The following is a 15977-nucleotide window of genomic DNA, read 5'->3' as shown; positions in this document are numbered from 1 at the left end:
CATAACACCAAGCCATTTTTGCATGTATTAATGCTAAAATATTGGAGATGGGTATCATCTCCAATATTTGGACTGCAAAGGTTTCAAGGTTTCTAGCTGGGGCAATCAGAATAAGGTCCACTATTTGATTGCTGATTCAGGACCCTAAACTGTGTTTTATATAATCGACTTTTAATTTTTTTCTGTGTACGTGTTCTTTTGTTGCTATGGCCGATGACTGATGCAAACAAAGTTTCATTCATTCATTTGGTAGAATAATACAATTATGAAGACTCTTGCTTCAAGACTAGTCCCTATCCTATTTCTGTTTCACAAAAGGGTCTATCATACATAATCCTGTCTGGCATGAAGATGTCACTATGAGGCAAGATACATACCATTTCATGACTACATTTGCCTCATGGATTACAGGATCATAAGATAAGTACAGTGAATTTGGTAGCCAAGTCCCCAGGCCTAGGTCTTTCTTAAGATGCATGAAAATATATAGTGCTTCATAAATTTTGTTTTCTATGTGAAATAGACGTCATGTTTTCATCCATCTTAATCCATGGGTATGAATGCCCACCTGCTTCTTCCCAAAATAATACAGTAGGAAATTGATAGTTAAATAAAGTATGAACACTGAAACTTGTATTCATGCTCCATTTCCTAAATCAAAAGAACACCTGAAGGAACAGCTCCAGACCATTCCTGGCAGTGCTTCTCAAGCAAGAGGTGATGGTTGCTGACATCTAGACCTGTTTTGCATATCACTGTAGAAAAAGCACCGATATTCCTCCTTCCTCATGTATTTCTTGTGAACTCAGTGGCTGACACGTCAGTGCAAATCCACACTTCCGTGCTGTTCCTTTCTTCACTAGTTCTAAACTAATGACTTTGGAATTTAATATTGCCTGGCTTTCAGTAATTTGGTGAGTTCAGCCTGATAAGTTGTAATAAAACATTTTCAAGTAGTGAAAGCATTGAGATAGCCCAAAAATGAGTGTCTTTTCCATGGAAAGCATATCTGAGTCTTCAGTTCAGATTCTCCAGAGATAAGGTTTTCAAGATACATTTGTTCATGCACATTCTTTCACAGTAAAATTATTTCTTTGTTTCTCTGTCTCAGGTCCACACCCTCTCGTGTAAACAGTCTTTCAAAAACCTCTGTGATGCCAAGAACTGAGGTATATCTACAAACATTTTTCATTCGTCCAAACTTTTCTCCTCAGTAAAAAATAAATAAATAAAATGATACAATATTTCTAACATTATCTGGATCAAAATTTTATACCTTCTCTCTTCTCAAACATCTTACAGTTTGCCCTTTATTAGATAGTGAGAACCTTTTTGAATTTAAAAGCCTCTGCTGTCTTAAAATGCATAGCTGCATGCTCCTTCATTAATTCACCTGGACATCCCAGACATGGTCTGGTCAAAATTAATCCATTCCTTCTCTATAATTACAATCTGAGAGCAGTTCCTTTCAACTACTAATTTTTTTTTTTTAGCAGATGGCAAGCACAGGCACTATGATCCCAAACCCCAGGTATTTTTGAGGTCCTGAAGTTTGTTTACAGTGCTGAGAATTCACTCTATTGAGAATGTCCCATTGAGTTCTATGGGGAGGAATGCAGCTTAAAACATAGAAGCTCTATTTGCAGCAGCAGCATCAACAACAACAACAACAATAACAGTTTTGTCAATTTATGCCCCAGATTGGACAGATTTTATAAATGCAAACGTGAAGCAAGATTTAGCTTACGTACTTCAAAGCTTCCATTACTTTGGGGTTATTATTTAATTTAATGCCACTCTTGATCCAAGGAACTCAGGGCAGCATAAAGACCCTCTCCCATTTCTCTCTCTCTCTCTCTCTCTCTCTCTCTCTCTCTCTCTCACACACACACACACAGAGAGAGAGAGAGAGAGAGAGAGAGAGAGAGAGAGAGAGCAGCAGCAGTCCTCTGTGAGATAGCTTTTCCAGACCAAAAACTCATAATTTCAGAATTTGGTTACCAGGGGGAAAATTCAAGACTGACAAAATGAAGTACAGGTAGTGACCATTTTGAGCATGTTCAATTGGCGTGCGACCAGCAGGCTTCAGAAGTTCTGACTCTTGGACGGAGACCTTCCTAATCAGCACAGCTGCTGAGGTGTTATGGAATGTCTATGGACATCCCAATTCTTCAGAAGTTTTCTGGTGTTGTCTTTTAACTGTCTATAGCTCCATTCAACCAGATGGGGAGGCATGCAGGACAAGAGAGAAGGCTCAGAATGGAAAAACTGAGGGGGTGCATGTGATTGGTGTGTATTTGAGAGGCAGACAGACAACTACAAAGAGTAGCAGTGTCAATAGCATTGTGAGTGGGAATAAATAGGGAATAAACTCAAGAAGTATTAATTTATACCATTTCTGTGTCTGTCCATTGTATCCTTTCTTCTGAATCTGCCTTCTGTGGGCCACTTTCTCTTTCTGCTCCTCACCCCAAAGAAAACATTTACAGTAACTGCAACCAAATTATTCTCAATCATGGTATTTGTTTTTCTTATGGAGATTTCAGCGTCATGCTCTGTGGTCCAAGTTCCCATATTCCAGTCAACAAACAAATGACATCTGGCTTCTCTTTACTCGGACAGCAAAGATGCTTCCTGTTGCCTTTCTTCCTACTTAAAATTTTAAATTGCAGAAAGCAATATTCTTAAAAATGAGTTTAACAATCCATCACAAAGCCACATAGATTATTAGTCCTTTATAATCGGACTACTTTGGTAGTTTTAGGCTGCACTCCTTAGCGAAGGATTTTTGGGAAACTGATAGGGTTATCTTATTTGTGATTATGTGACCTGATACTGAGCTACTGGGAAACAGTAGGAGAGTTAACCAGGAAGGTCAGGCCATGGCAGAACATCACTGCTAAAGAATACAATTTAATTACTGCATAGATAAATATTTTGGAGAGGGAAATATTCCATGGACACTGGATTGTTGACCTTTTCTTGGCAGACATGCCAGTTTGCTATCAAATGCGAATAATACTGGGTTGTATCCAACTAAGTTATGATCAGAGTAGACCCACTGGAATTAATGAACCTAAGTGAGCCATGTCCATTGATTTCAGTGGTTGATACTTAGCTAAGTTTTACTCTGGGGGGGGAAACCCATTGAAATTAATGGACCTCACTAAGGGAGCAATCCTAAATACAGGAGGCCAGCATACTTTACACTGGCCTCCTGTATGCCAGATCCAAACTCCTTTTAGCAGCAGGGCTACTGCCAGCTGAGTTGGCCTAAGCCTGGCAGAGGGAAAACAAGCCTTTTTTCTGCCAGAGTAAGTTTTGCTGGGTTGCCAAGTCATGTGACTGAGAACCAGCATAAGTCCCCCTCTACCTGGTTCTGCCACTTCCTCCACTCTCCTTCAATGAGCACATGCCTCAGCTCAGATGGCTTCACCTTAGCTCAGCTCAGCTGAGGAAGCCATGCCAGCATATCTCCAGCTGAACTGCCTGTGGCAGTTGAGAGTAAGTTGGGACCTGTGGCAGTGAGTTCCATAGTTTAACTATGCACTGAATCTGCCAACATTCAGCTTAATTGGCTGTCCACAAATTCTAGTGCTATGAGAGAGGGAGAAACACTTTTCTCTACTTTCTCCAAAGCAATGACAAACCTAGACAGCATCTTAAAAAGCAGAGACATCACCTTGCCAACAAAGGTCCGTATAGTTAAAACCATGGTTTTCCCAGTAGTGATGTATGGAAGTGAGAGCTGGACCATAAAGAAGGCCGAAGGATTGATGCTTTTGAATTATGGTGCTGGAGGAGACTCTTGAGAGTCCCATGGACTACAAGAAAATCAAACCTATCCATTCTTAAGGAAATCAGCCCTGAGTTCTCACTGGAAGGACAGATCGTGAAGCTGAGGCTCCAATACTTTGGCCACCTCATGAGAAGAGAAGACTCCCTGGAAAAGACCCTGATGTTGGGAAAGACGGAGGGCACAAGGAGAAGGGGACGAAAGAGGACAAGATGGTTGGACAGTGTTCTCAAAACTACAAACATGAGTTTGACCAAGCTGCAGGAGGCAGTGGAAGACAGGAGTGCATGGCGTGCTCTGGTCCATGGGGTCACGAAGAGTCGGACACGACTAAACAACTAAACAACAACAACATGTATAGTTTTATAAGCTTTTATTGTGTAACTTCTCACTTGCCTCTTTTCTAAACTAAAAAGCCTCAAACACTGCATTCTTTCCTCATACGAAAGTCAGTCACTCCATTATGTTTTTAAAACTCTATACATTGGTTTTTTTATTTGAGTTGATTATGTATTATAAATGTTATTACAGGGACTAGAACATTGTTCAGTACTTCACCTGTTTAAGCAGAAAAACTGCAAAAAAAAAGAAGTAATAAGGAAAACACTGGTTTGGGATCCAAGAGTTTTTAAGCACCATCGATTTCTCCCCAGAGTGTGGGCCACATGTAGCATTTAAGGTCTTCACCAATAAGACCACACGTGGAATACTGCGTCCAGTTCTGGGTGCCACAATTTAAGAAGGATATTGACAAGCTGGAATGTGTGCAGTGGAGGGCAACCAAGATGGTCAAGGGTCGGGAAACCAAGGTTTTTGAGGAACAGTTGAAGGAATTGTGTATGTTTAGCCTGGGAAGGTGTAGAATATCTCAAGGGCTGTCACATGGAAGGTGGAGCAAGCTTGTTTTCTCCTGCTCTGGAGGGTAGGACCTGAACCAATGGTTTCAAGTTACCTGAGAGGAGATTCCAACTAAACATTAGGAATAACTTTCTGACAGCTGTTCAACAGTGGAATAGATTCCCTGTTGACAGGGCTGTCTTAATCATATGCGGTGCTGGGGTGCAAAGATCCACCCAGTGCCCCCCCCCCAAGTTGCCCAGTCCCAGGTGCACAGGAGGGTGGAGCCGGCTGGCTGCCTCAGCGTCTCACTGGCTCGGTCGCCCCTGAACGCACGTCGCAGAGCCACCTGCAGCAGAAGAGCCCATCACAGCGCTCCAACCAATGGGCGGGCTCTTCCCTGGACTCAATTCTCGGGCCCCTGACTTTCAGCCTGGCGCTCCTGAGAGTCCGGCGCCTGGGTGCCCTGCACCCCTAGCACCTATGGGTAAGACGGCCCTGGCTGTGGACCCTCCTTCCTCGGATGGCCAACTGTCATGGATGCTTTAGTTGAGATTACCGCATTGCAGGGGGTTGGACTAGATGACCATTGAGTCCCTTCCAACTCTGTGATTCTAATAGGTGTGCTGTAATAAATGGCTTAGACACTGCATGCTATGTGTATGGAAGGCCTCGGGTGGAAAATCATCAACAGTGCCAACGGAGAACATCTGATTATTCTTCAGAGCAAACATGTCCTACATAGTTTGTGACTAGTTTTATTTAATAGACCAATGTATAAACCCATTTGCTTTTCTTTGACTTGCATTTTATAACATTTCTGCAGGTTCTGTGATATGTCTAAACTTATTTCAACTAGTGGTCTTTTGAAGGACTGTTTTTAAACAGCTTCATGTTGACTATACCAAAGAATGGGCCATTAAACCTTGCTAACAATTCTGTTTTCCTTTACTGAAACAACATCCTTACTGAAAACTAAAATGGCACCCTAGTTTCTTTAGTTCTTAGTGATAAAGAAAAAAGAAGAGATAGAGATCAAGTGGAAGTAATCACTTCCTGGCCCCAGTGGCCATCTGAAAAACTGGAATAGAAACCTCAAGAGTTTTTCTCCCATAAATGTCCCTGATTCAGGCATAAATCCAGTGCTGGGAGTTATCCTCATGCTTCCATTTTATATCCTACAAAGGGAAGGCAAATCAAAGGTTTTCATGTCATATATTATGTTAAAAACATAACGAGACCTGTTAAATATATTTATTAGCCTATAAAATGAGAATTGCCTTTGCTGTTGCAGCTGGACTGAGCTTTATAGACAATTCTGCAAATCCCCAAAGTAATACTACAAAGGCCAACAACTGTGAGCCAATGACAATGTAACATCACATTTATGGTAACTAGTAAGTGGCAAACAGAACTCTGTTATGCATAATCATTCAGATATTTCACAGTTGCTTAAGTCAATACAATCATTGCTCACAGTAAGGGCCAAAGACCTTGTTATTTTAGCTACTTTGTATTCATTTAAGGAGTCTCTGCCTGCAAGGATGATCCAATTAATTCTAGCACAATGAAACACTGAACTTCATGGTGTGTCAATTTCTTCATCTATGAGACTGAACCTTTAATAATAATAATAATTTTTATTTATATCCCGCCCTCTCAAGGCCGGGCTCAGGGCGGCTAAGAAGCAATAATAAAAAACAAGTTGAATTATTACAATTTAAAAACAAAACTAAAATACAACATTAAAATATTGAAACATTAAAATATTAAAATATAGCCTCATTGCAGGAGGAGAAAGGAAAAGAAAAAAGAAAGAGAGGGAGGGAATCAAATTAGCTCCAAGCCAAAGGCCAGGCGGAACAACTCTGTCTTACAGGCCCTGCGGAAAGAAATCAGATCCTGCAGGGCCCTGGTCTCATGAGGCAGAGCGTTCCACCAGGCTGGAGCCAGAGTTGAAAAGGCCCTGGCTCTGGTTGAAGCCAATCTAACTTCCTTAGGACCCGGGACCACTAGGGTGTTGCTATTTATGGACCTTGAGGCTCTCCGTGGGGCATACCGGGAGAGGCGGTCCCGTAGGTACGAGGGTCCTAGGCCGTGAAGGGCTTTAAAGGTCAAAAGCAGCACCTTAAATCTGACCCTGTACTCCACCGGGAGCCAGTGCAGCTGGAAAAGCACTGGGTGAATATGCTCCCATGGCAGAGACCCTGCAAGGAGCCTCGCTGCAGCATTCTGCACCCTCTGGAGTTTCTGGGACAGCTTAATGGGCAGCCCCACGTAGAGCGAGGCTTTTAATCCTGTTTTTCATTTTCAACACCACATGGGAGGAAGGCACCCTAGACTGTAATAGCCCTTTGTGGCTCAAATGTTGGTCATTTTAATTATCTGTTTGCACATATATAATCAAACTGAAACCTCAGCAGGACTCTTTGTTGTTGGATATCACTTTTAAGGTCATTCACACTTTACTTTTCCCTAACATGGGTGTAAATATTCATATTGGGAAAAGTCACATAGCATGGTCTGAAGACACCTTACTTGAAACTAAGCTGGCCTGGATTTGGATAGTATATGGATAAGAAGTTGCTTGGAAAGCTCATATTCTGTGGGGCCCAGAATGGAATAAATGGATGGAGATATAAAGTATAAATACAGTGGTACCTCGGGTTAAAGACGCTTCAGGTTACAGACTCCACTAACCCAGAAATAGTACCTCAGGTTAAGAACTTTGCTTCAGGATGAGAGCAGAAATCGCATGGCAGCGGCATGGCGGCAGCAGGAGGTCCCATTAGCTAAAGTGGTACCTCAGGTTAATAACAATTTCAGGTTAAGAACCTCCATAATGAATTAAGTTCTTAAACCGAGGTACCACTGTAATATAAATAAATAGGCGAAAAAGTAAGATACGAAGACTGCTTCACATATTTACTTTTTCTGATTGAAGGCCTGCATTTGGGAAACGTAATGTGTGAAAGGCTTTACAAGTGTATTTTCTCTCTCTACAGTTATAACATATCTGCATATCAGAAAAAATAATAGTAGCAAAATGGACATGAAACCTGGAATATAGCCATTGGTCATTCCATTTGTTAAAATCGCAAATAACACATTTCTTTAGCCCTCTCCCTCTCTTCCCATAATTAAAGAACTCCCTTGCCAAGGTTTGTGAAACATTTCCTCTCTGAGGGAAATCTGGGGAAGTCCCCAGAGCGATTGGCAGAAAGCGAGATGTGCACAGTATCTTTATTCAGTTCTATAAATGGCTTTTCCGTTTCACATTCCTGTTTGGAGTGTTCACTAGAGATAAATTTATTTGTCTGTGGGGCTTCTCTCAATTTTGCCATCCTGTCACAACGCTATGAGCCACAGCCTCCGCCAATGACGCCGCTGCGCTTAGCAATATTCTTGAGATATTGAGGAATATTTGTCACTGCGTAACGGAGATAACAAAGAAATTGAAAGATGACTTAATAAAATACCAGACTGTCTAGTGGGAGTGAGGTGTGTGTGTGTGGGGGGGGGAATTCCAGTACTGTTGCTCTACTTCTCATTCATGCTTTTGCCTCATTTTCTGTCATGTGAAAGGAAAAGCCCAGCTGAGGTGCTTTCTCTCTCACTCAGAATACTGCCCACAAACTCCCACATACGCTGCAGTTGGAAGAAATAGTCACCACTTAATCAGAGGTCAAGGTCCACTCGGATTGTGCTGCCAAAAGATTGTGTACTGGATTTTCTCTTCTGAATCACTGGCAAGCCAATCAAATAGCATTCTTCTTACCATAATCCTGTCAAGCAGATTGAATTCCTCCTCAGATTTCTTGTAAAGCTGCGGCTGTGTGGATTTGGAGGCTAAATCATCTTATATTGGTACATTTTCATAATTAATGGCCTTATAGATTAGCTTTTGCAGTCTTCACTGCGGTGTAGCGTCAAGCAGTCCGTTCTTCCCATGCTGCCGGTGGTTTCCTGTTTTATAGGAAAAGCTTGATCAGGTGCCATTGCCATTTCTGTTCATGAAATATAAATAACCATTACCCACCACACACATTTAAATATGGCTTCAGGCCTGAATAAGATAATCAAGAGCTGCAAAAATCAGAGCAGGAATTAATCTGACAGAAATGAAAACTCTTCTGAATGTACACTCTCAAACCGTACAGTGCTTAAAGGGAAATAAGCAAAACTGAAAATTTCTATCTTCTTCCTCCCTCCATTTGTCTTTCCTCAGGTAATGTCTTTGTATCAGTGAGCCAGTGTGGTGCAGTGGGTACAGCATTAGGGCCTGGGTTCAAATTCCCACTTAGCCGTTAAAGTCCCTGGGTGATTTGGGGCTAGTCACTGTCTCTCATTCACAGTTTAGCTTTTCTCTATGTTGTTATATAAACCCTTTAGATGTGTGTGTGACTATAAAACAGCTAGTGTTGTTTTATATTCTATTTGCTATATTGCTGAATATTGGAAAAACCAAATAGAGCTTTTAAGAAATGTACAGTGGTACCTCAGGTTACATACGCTTCAGGTAAAGACTCTGCTAACCCAGAAATAGTGCTTCAGGTTAAGAACTTTACTTCAGGATGAGAACAGAAATCGGGCTCCGGCAGCGCAGCAGCAGCAGGAGGCCCCATTAGCTAAAGTGGTGCTTCAGGTTAAGAACAGTTTCAGGTTAAGTACGGACCTCCGGAACGAATTAAGTACTTAACCTGAGGTACCTCTGTACTGAGATGGAGCCTGGCCTGTTTCTTGGGACAGTAATTACCACAGAGAACAAACTGCAAAGCTGCAAGCCCCATTACTTATCATTCATCTGTAGTCTAGTGTGATCAAGAAACACAACTTTGAATGAAACTATTGCAGATAGAATTGGATCAGGCTTTCCTCTTAATAGTGTCTGTCACCAGGGGCCAGGATCTAACCTCCATGCCAATGGGATGCCCTTTCCCTCTTTTACTTTGTAAATGAAGACTTACCATTTACTTTGGTGCCAGCCCTAGACCAAATGGTACTCCTTCCATTTGTCCAACTTTTGAATACCTTGATTTTTTAAAATGGCTGTTGTAGCCCATTTCCATGACTTTGATGCCCAATTTGCATGCATGATTTATCCCAGTTCTATGAGATGTGATAAGATGTCTCTGTGTAAATTCATCACTCTCTCACACACACTCTTGCCATTTGTTGAACGGGCACTGAAGCTAGAAATTTTTCCCGTGATAGAACATGGCAAGTGGTGCTCAGTTAGGTTGCCTGTATCGTCTGCTCCTAAACCTGCCCCAGATCACTCCTCATATTGATGAGTAACAAATAACTACACTGTGTGACCAGAAATTTGACTACATAAATGTGTAGGTACACAAAATGGTGGCTTTGTACAAACTCAGTCTAAAACTTGGGTCGCTGGCGTGTTATTGAAATGATAAATAGATATAGAAAAATGTGTCAGGTTGCTTTTCTTTCTCACTTGATTTCAACCACATGTTTTAACTTTAAGTTGATCCCAACCATGCCTTGTGATGATGATGTCAGATTCAAGTCAGTAATGATGAAGTCAAGAGCTGAAAAATGGCAGGGCCTAATCTGAAAGTTCAGGCCCTTGTAAATCACCAAAGTTGATTATTGCGGAACAATTTTTACTAGGTTAGTTCTTGAGAGATTTTGCACTTATGTAGCCACCTGCTTCACAGTTAAAGAGTGAAAAATTTTATTGAACGGAATCTTCTGTTCATGCCATTATTTACAGCTTACGTAGTGCAGAGCAGCCTCCCCTAACCTGCTGCCTTCCAGATGTTGTGGAACTCCAACTCCCATGAGCTTCTGCCAGGGATGATCGGAGTTTTAGTTCAAAACATTTGATGTTGAATCCAGTTGAGTCAAACACAGACCCATTGAAATTAATAGACTTTAGTTGTCCCATCTATTGCTTTCAGTGGGTCTTTTCAGAACATTACTTAATTGGATTCAAGTTCTGGAAAGCATCAGGTTGGGGAGGACTGGTGCAGGATGGGTAAGTCAACTCAAATCCCTGGTCTGTAAATAATGGACTGTCGTTCAGAAGAAAGATTTGTTTGCTTTTTGCTAAAATAAAAGCAAAATTGCCCCATTTTTAATGGCGTTAGCCAAGTCCAGAGAATGTAATTTCATAGGAAGCTGCCTTACTGACTCAGACTATTGGTTCATCCAGCTCAGTACTAACTGCAATGGCTGGTAACAGCTCTCCAGGATTTCAGACGTGGTTCTCTCACATTCTTACCTGGAGATGCTGGGATGCTCTGCCACTGAGCTACAGCCGTTCCTCAAAAGGCAGAATGCAGCTGATGATATTGCAGATACTGAATAAATCTGAAGGTTTTTTACTGTCTGGTTTTAGATTTGTAGATGTATTTTTCTATACAGAATTTTAAAATAGTGAATGGCTAAACGAGAAAAATGGGCGGAACGGAGCTATGTCAAAAACACCTGGCTTCTCCTGCTGTTTTTGGACTGCAGTTCCCATAATCTCTGACCACTTGTTCTGCTAGCTAGGGATGATGGGAATTGTAGTCCAAAAACAGCTGGAGACCCAAGTTTGGGAAACCCTGACCTAGAGGGCCAAATGTTCTAATGCTTAGGCTCTCCCACACGTGTACAAGTTTGTTACTAGACAGAGATGAGTCTGATAGCATGAGTACAAACATTGTTTAGACCTTGCCCAACTCTAACTGACCTTTTCAATAGCACCTTAAAGACCAACTAAGTCAGTTCTTGGTATGAGCTTTCGTGTGCATGTGTGCATGCACACGAAAGCTCATACCAAGAACTGACTTAGTTGGTCTTTAAGGTGCTACTGGAAGGAATTTTTTTTGTTTTGACTTTTTCAATATTAATGATACTACTACTACTACTACTACTACTACTACTAATAATAATAATAATTAGCCACCCATCTGACTGGGTTACCCCAGCCACTCTGGGTGGCTCTCAACAGAATATTAAAAACACGATAAAACATCAAACATTAAAAACTTCCCTAAACAGGGCTCCCTTCAGATGTCTTCTAACATCTAAAAGCTCTGCTAATACATACAAAGAGGATGTGGACCCTTGTTTACCCATTACTGATTGGTGACATTTTTGTTTAAAGCAGCCAAGAAATTTCTTCTTCAGTTCAATATGTAAAGAGACTAGGGTGAGCACTTAAAAAGAAGAAATGCCCCACCCCAAAAGGTGACAAAATATGCAGATTTGTATAAAATTGCATAAACTAATGTATATGTATAGATACAGATTTACAAATAATTATTATAATTAAATTAGAAATACAGTACCATAAGCTTCACTAGCCCAATTTGCTAACTTCTAACCAAGGACAGATCCACACCATACATTTAAACGATATCCAGCCCTCTTAAACTAAAGTTCCCTGGATTCTTTGGAGGAAGTTGTAGATCTACCATTTCCAGTACAATTCGTAATTGTGTGTGTTTCCATATAGGACTTTAAAGGTCATCTTAAGGTCTAAACTGAGATCAAATGTAGGGGCTTTTCTCTTGCTTAGTGTGTGGTAACAGGGACTGGGCCTTCTCGGTGGTGGCACCAGTTTTTGGAATTCTTTCCACAGGGTTGTTTGCCGTGTGCGTACTCTGCTATGTTTTAAGCACCTGCCAATGGCTTTTAGAGGTTCTGTTCTATTACTGATGATGGTTTTGTTTTATTTGAACCCCTTCCTGTTCCATTTTCTCCGCTGTTTTATAGTTTTCTATTTCATTTTAGTAATTTATTTGGATTGATGTTGTATCAGTCTTGTACAGTGCCTTGAAAATATCCAATTGAAAGGCAGGATAAAAATGACTAAAACACTGGAACAGATAGATAAGACCTGAAAACTTTCCTTCCTAGGAATCAGAGGTTTTCCGTGAAAAGACCCATCCTAAGCCTTTATGCTAGTGGGAAGAGATTGAATCTCTGTGGTCTCCACTATTTTCCTTTAATCTTGTGTGTAATTACCACAGTGGCGTACATCAAAGGAAGATCAGCTTGAACACACAGTACCACCGCTTTGCAGATTCTTTATAAATACCCAATTTAGGGATGATTTTTGCAAAGATCTATCCAACTGTAAGTACACAATTAATAGTCCCATTGATGTCTTAACTGTGCAGGTTGCTCTCCAGGGAGATGATATATGGAGGGACCTGTCTTGTGATAAGGATTGGTCTTTTGATCTAAGAACAGAGGGTATATATGTGCTACAGACTTAGTCTGGCTAAACAGTCATTGCCTCTCTTCAGGGATGTCTGTAAACTGTAGGGGATGAGTGTGTGTGTGTGTGTGTGAGAGAGAGAGAGAGAGAGAGAGAGACAGACAGACAGACAGACAGACAGACATAGGGCTTATTCAGACTTCCTCTTGTCCCAGTGCTTTTCCCTTTTCTCCCTGGAGAAAACTGCTCTTTAGCACTCAATTGGAGCAAACGGCAATCTGAGGTTTATCCAGATTTATGTTTCCTCTGATTTAGCACTAAAGAGCGGATTTTCCCAGGGAAAGCAGTAGGGCAAGGGGAAAACTGCTGGGACTCATACCTAGAAAGTGTGGGTCAAATGGAAAACCATTCGGACCCATGCTTTCTGTGTGCATGTGGAAAATGGATCTGACATATGTGTGGGTAATTAACAAAACAATAATCTGGGAGTCTAGATTCAATTTGTAGGGCTCTGAACACTCTCCAGTGGGAGACAGCCCCCAGCAGAGTTATAAACACACTCAGAGTTCACCAGCAGCATATTGTCGAATATAGGTTGTTAAATTCTTTTGTAGATCCCTTTTAGTCTGCCTTAAAATGCTTGCCTTCTCTCTGTACCCATCTAGCAATGAACAGGCCACACATTGTTAAGTAAGTTTAAAATGCCTTACTTACTAGATCCAAAGGTCTGGTTCATGCGTTATTCCATGCAACAGCAAGGAGAACACAGGTAGATTACTCTTGGTTGCAAAATACAGCATATAGATTAAAACATGCTGTGTGAACTTGGAGCAAGTTCAGACATGTCCATCATGGTCAATAACATGGCATGGAGAGAGTGTGAGGAACAGCAGCTTCACTTCCTCACCTCACAGAGAACAGGGGGCATGACCTAGCAGAATCTAGGAACAGAACTTTCTGGTCTTACCCCCTTCATGCACTAACTAGCACTCATGCATAGATATGTTTGAGTGCAATCTCCCACATTCTAGGCACAGGATAAGTGAAAGTGTTGATGATATCATAGAGAGGGTGGTGTGTATCTAACAGAATATCCTCAGCAGCCTCCTGAAACTATATTTTCAGGATTTGGGGTATTACAAAGCTGGTCTAGTGGAAAACAGATATAGCTTTTAGAAGTGTGGATACAGTAATTTTGGAGCCATCAAAAGGGTTGGCATCTTCTATGGCCCATATGCCAGCAGTCTGCTGATCCCCAGAGCTTCCTCACCCTGCTTTATCCAAAAAGAGCCTCTGTTTGCCTTGCTCTCTCATTCTGAGCACTGATGATGAGTGTTGGGCACAAAGGGAGACAACAAGGAAATGAGCAAAGGTGATTGTGGCAAGCTGATAGGGCCACTTGAGGAATCTTGAGCAAGGAACCCACAAAACCTGGAGATGCCACCGAGTCCTTTATGACTTTTTTATATCCTGTGCCCATAATTCCCACCGCTCCCTCCAGAACAGTAAAATACCAGCAATAATAAGGACTTTGGGAAGTTCAGGAATTTTATGAAATAGGCAGAAATCTCAATGGGTGGTGAAACACATGACAATCAGAGTATGTTTTGAGAAAGTTTTATGAACTTTCATACTTCCAAAGTTTCCTCTTTGCCTTCTCAGTTGCAGACCACTAACTTTCTTGATCACCCAACTTTAGCTGTTTCCCAAACTTTGCTGCTATGCAGGCTCTTAATTGGATTACAGAAACAAAGGATTTAGTTATCCAAATCCTTGAGAGAGCAGGCCAGTGGGAAGTTTTGCAGAAATCATTTTACATCAGTGCTATCTAACTGGCTTGGATGGCAACTTAGCCAACATCAATAAACAAGTTTCTGTGCTGAAAATGAAGACTCCTTGGTTACAAGATAAATCATGTGGGATTTTAAATGTTTTTAGAAAAGGGAGTGTAGTCCACAGAATCTCCCAACAAGACAGTGCTGCTCGTTTAACTTGTTAGAGCTATATTTCTACTCTGCAGAAATACTGATCATTTTTAAGAGATTGTACAATTCACTCAGCCAAGCTTGAGGCCAGTTGGCTTAAAAGTGACCAACAAACATTAAATAAAACCTATGTGTCTTTAAACAGTTGCAGGCAGTTTAGCAGATGCTGATTCCTTTTCTACTGTGATGTTCTGACTTTTTTTTTTTAAAGCCACCTTCAGTCACAGCAGTTGTTGGACTTTATTTATTTATTTTTAAAATCCTGGTAATGTCTGGGGAAATCTGGACGTACGGCAGCCCTCATATATTTCCTATTTACACTAACTGATGACCAAAATTATTGTCCAAAGGCAACAAATTATATATTTTCTAAAGAATCATATACAGATGTTGTTAATATATGCTTTAAAAAAAATCAACGACTATCACTTGTAGCCATGAGAGAGCAAAAAAGCCCAAGGGAGCATCCCCAAATCTTGTAACTATAAGGGAGGAAGCAAATATAATTCCTCATTAAGCCCGCCTGGGGCCAAAGTTTTTAGCCTCAATATTCACTCACTTTCTTTCCTTCACAAGTTCTTATCATCATCTGTATATAGCAACCTGAAATTGACAAATGGACAGCCTTCTATTGGGATTTAACTGCAACACTAGGAGCTATTTTCTGTATTTATTGACCTTTGGCATCCTAAGTGTGTGTGCTTTCTTTATCACTGCTTGTTATTCACAATGTTGTTCTGTTTTATTGAACACTTGCAGCTTATATGCTTTGTCATTTTTAACATTGATTCTTACATGTTGACATTCGTTATCTTTGTTTATTCTTCAGCTGATTCACATTTTTCTGTTGGGTTGACTGGCCTTTTTAAAAAAATTCAAACTGTATATACCAGCTATCCATTTAAACAGATCAGCAGGTTACTGGAAGAATTATTTTGCTATTCCAGTTCTAACAGCTACTCTACTCAATTCCACATATTTTCTCTTAATTTCTTGCTGCATGCATATCAGTGTTGCACCATTAATAAGCAATTACACTTTAAATTCAAAATAGTATTGTTGGCTATAGTACAGCTTGTAGCCTTTCCATATTTTTCGCAACTTCATTAATCTGCGAGGTTCAAATTTCTTCTTCTTCTTCTTCTTCTTCTTCTTCTTCTTCTTCTTCTTCTTCTTCCTCCTC

The sequence above is a fragment of the Podarcis cretensis genome (genome assembly GCF_951804945.1).
Source record: "Podarcis cretensis genome assembly, chromosome: 7".
NCBI lineage: Eukaryota > Metazoa > Chordata > Lepidosauria > Squamata > Lacertidae > Podarcis > Podarcis cretensis.
The sequence above is the reverse complement of the archived record's forward strand: the minus strand, read 5'-3'. Positions refer to the sequence as shown.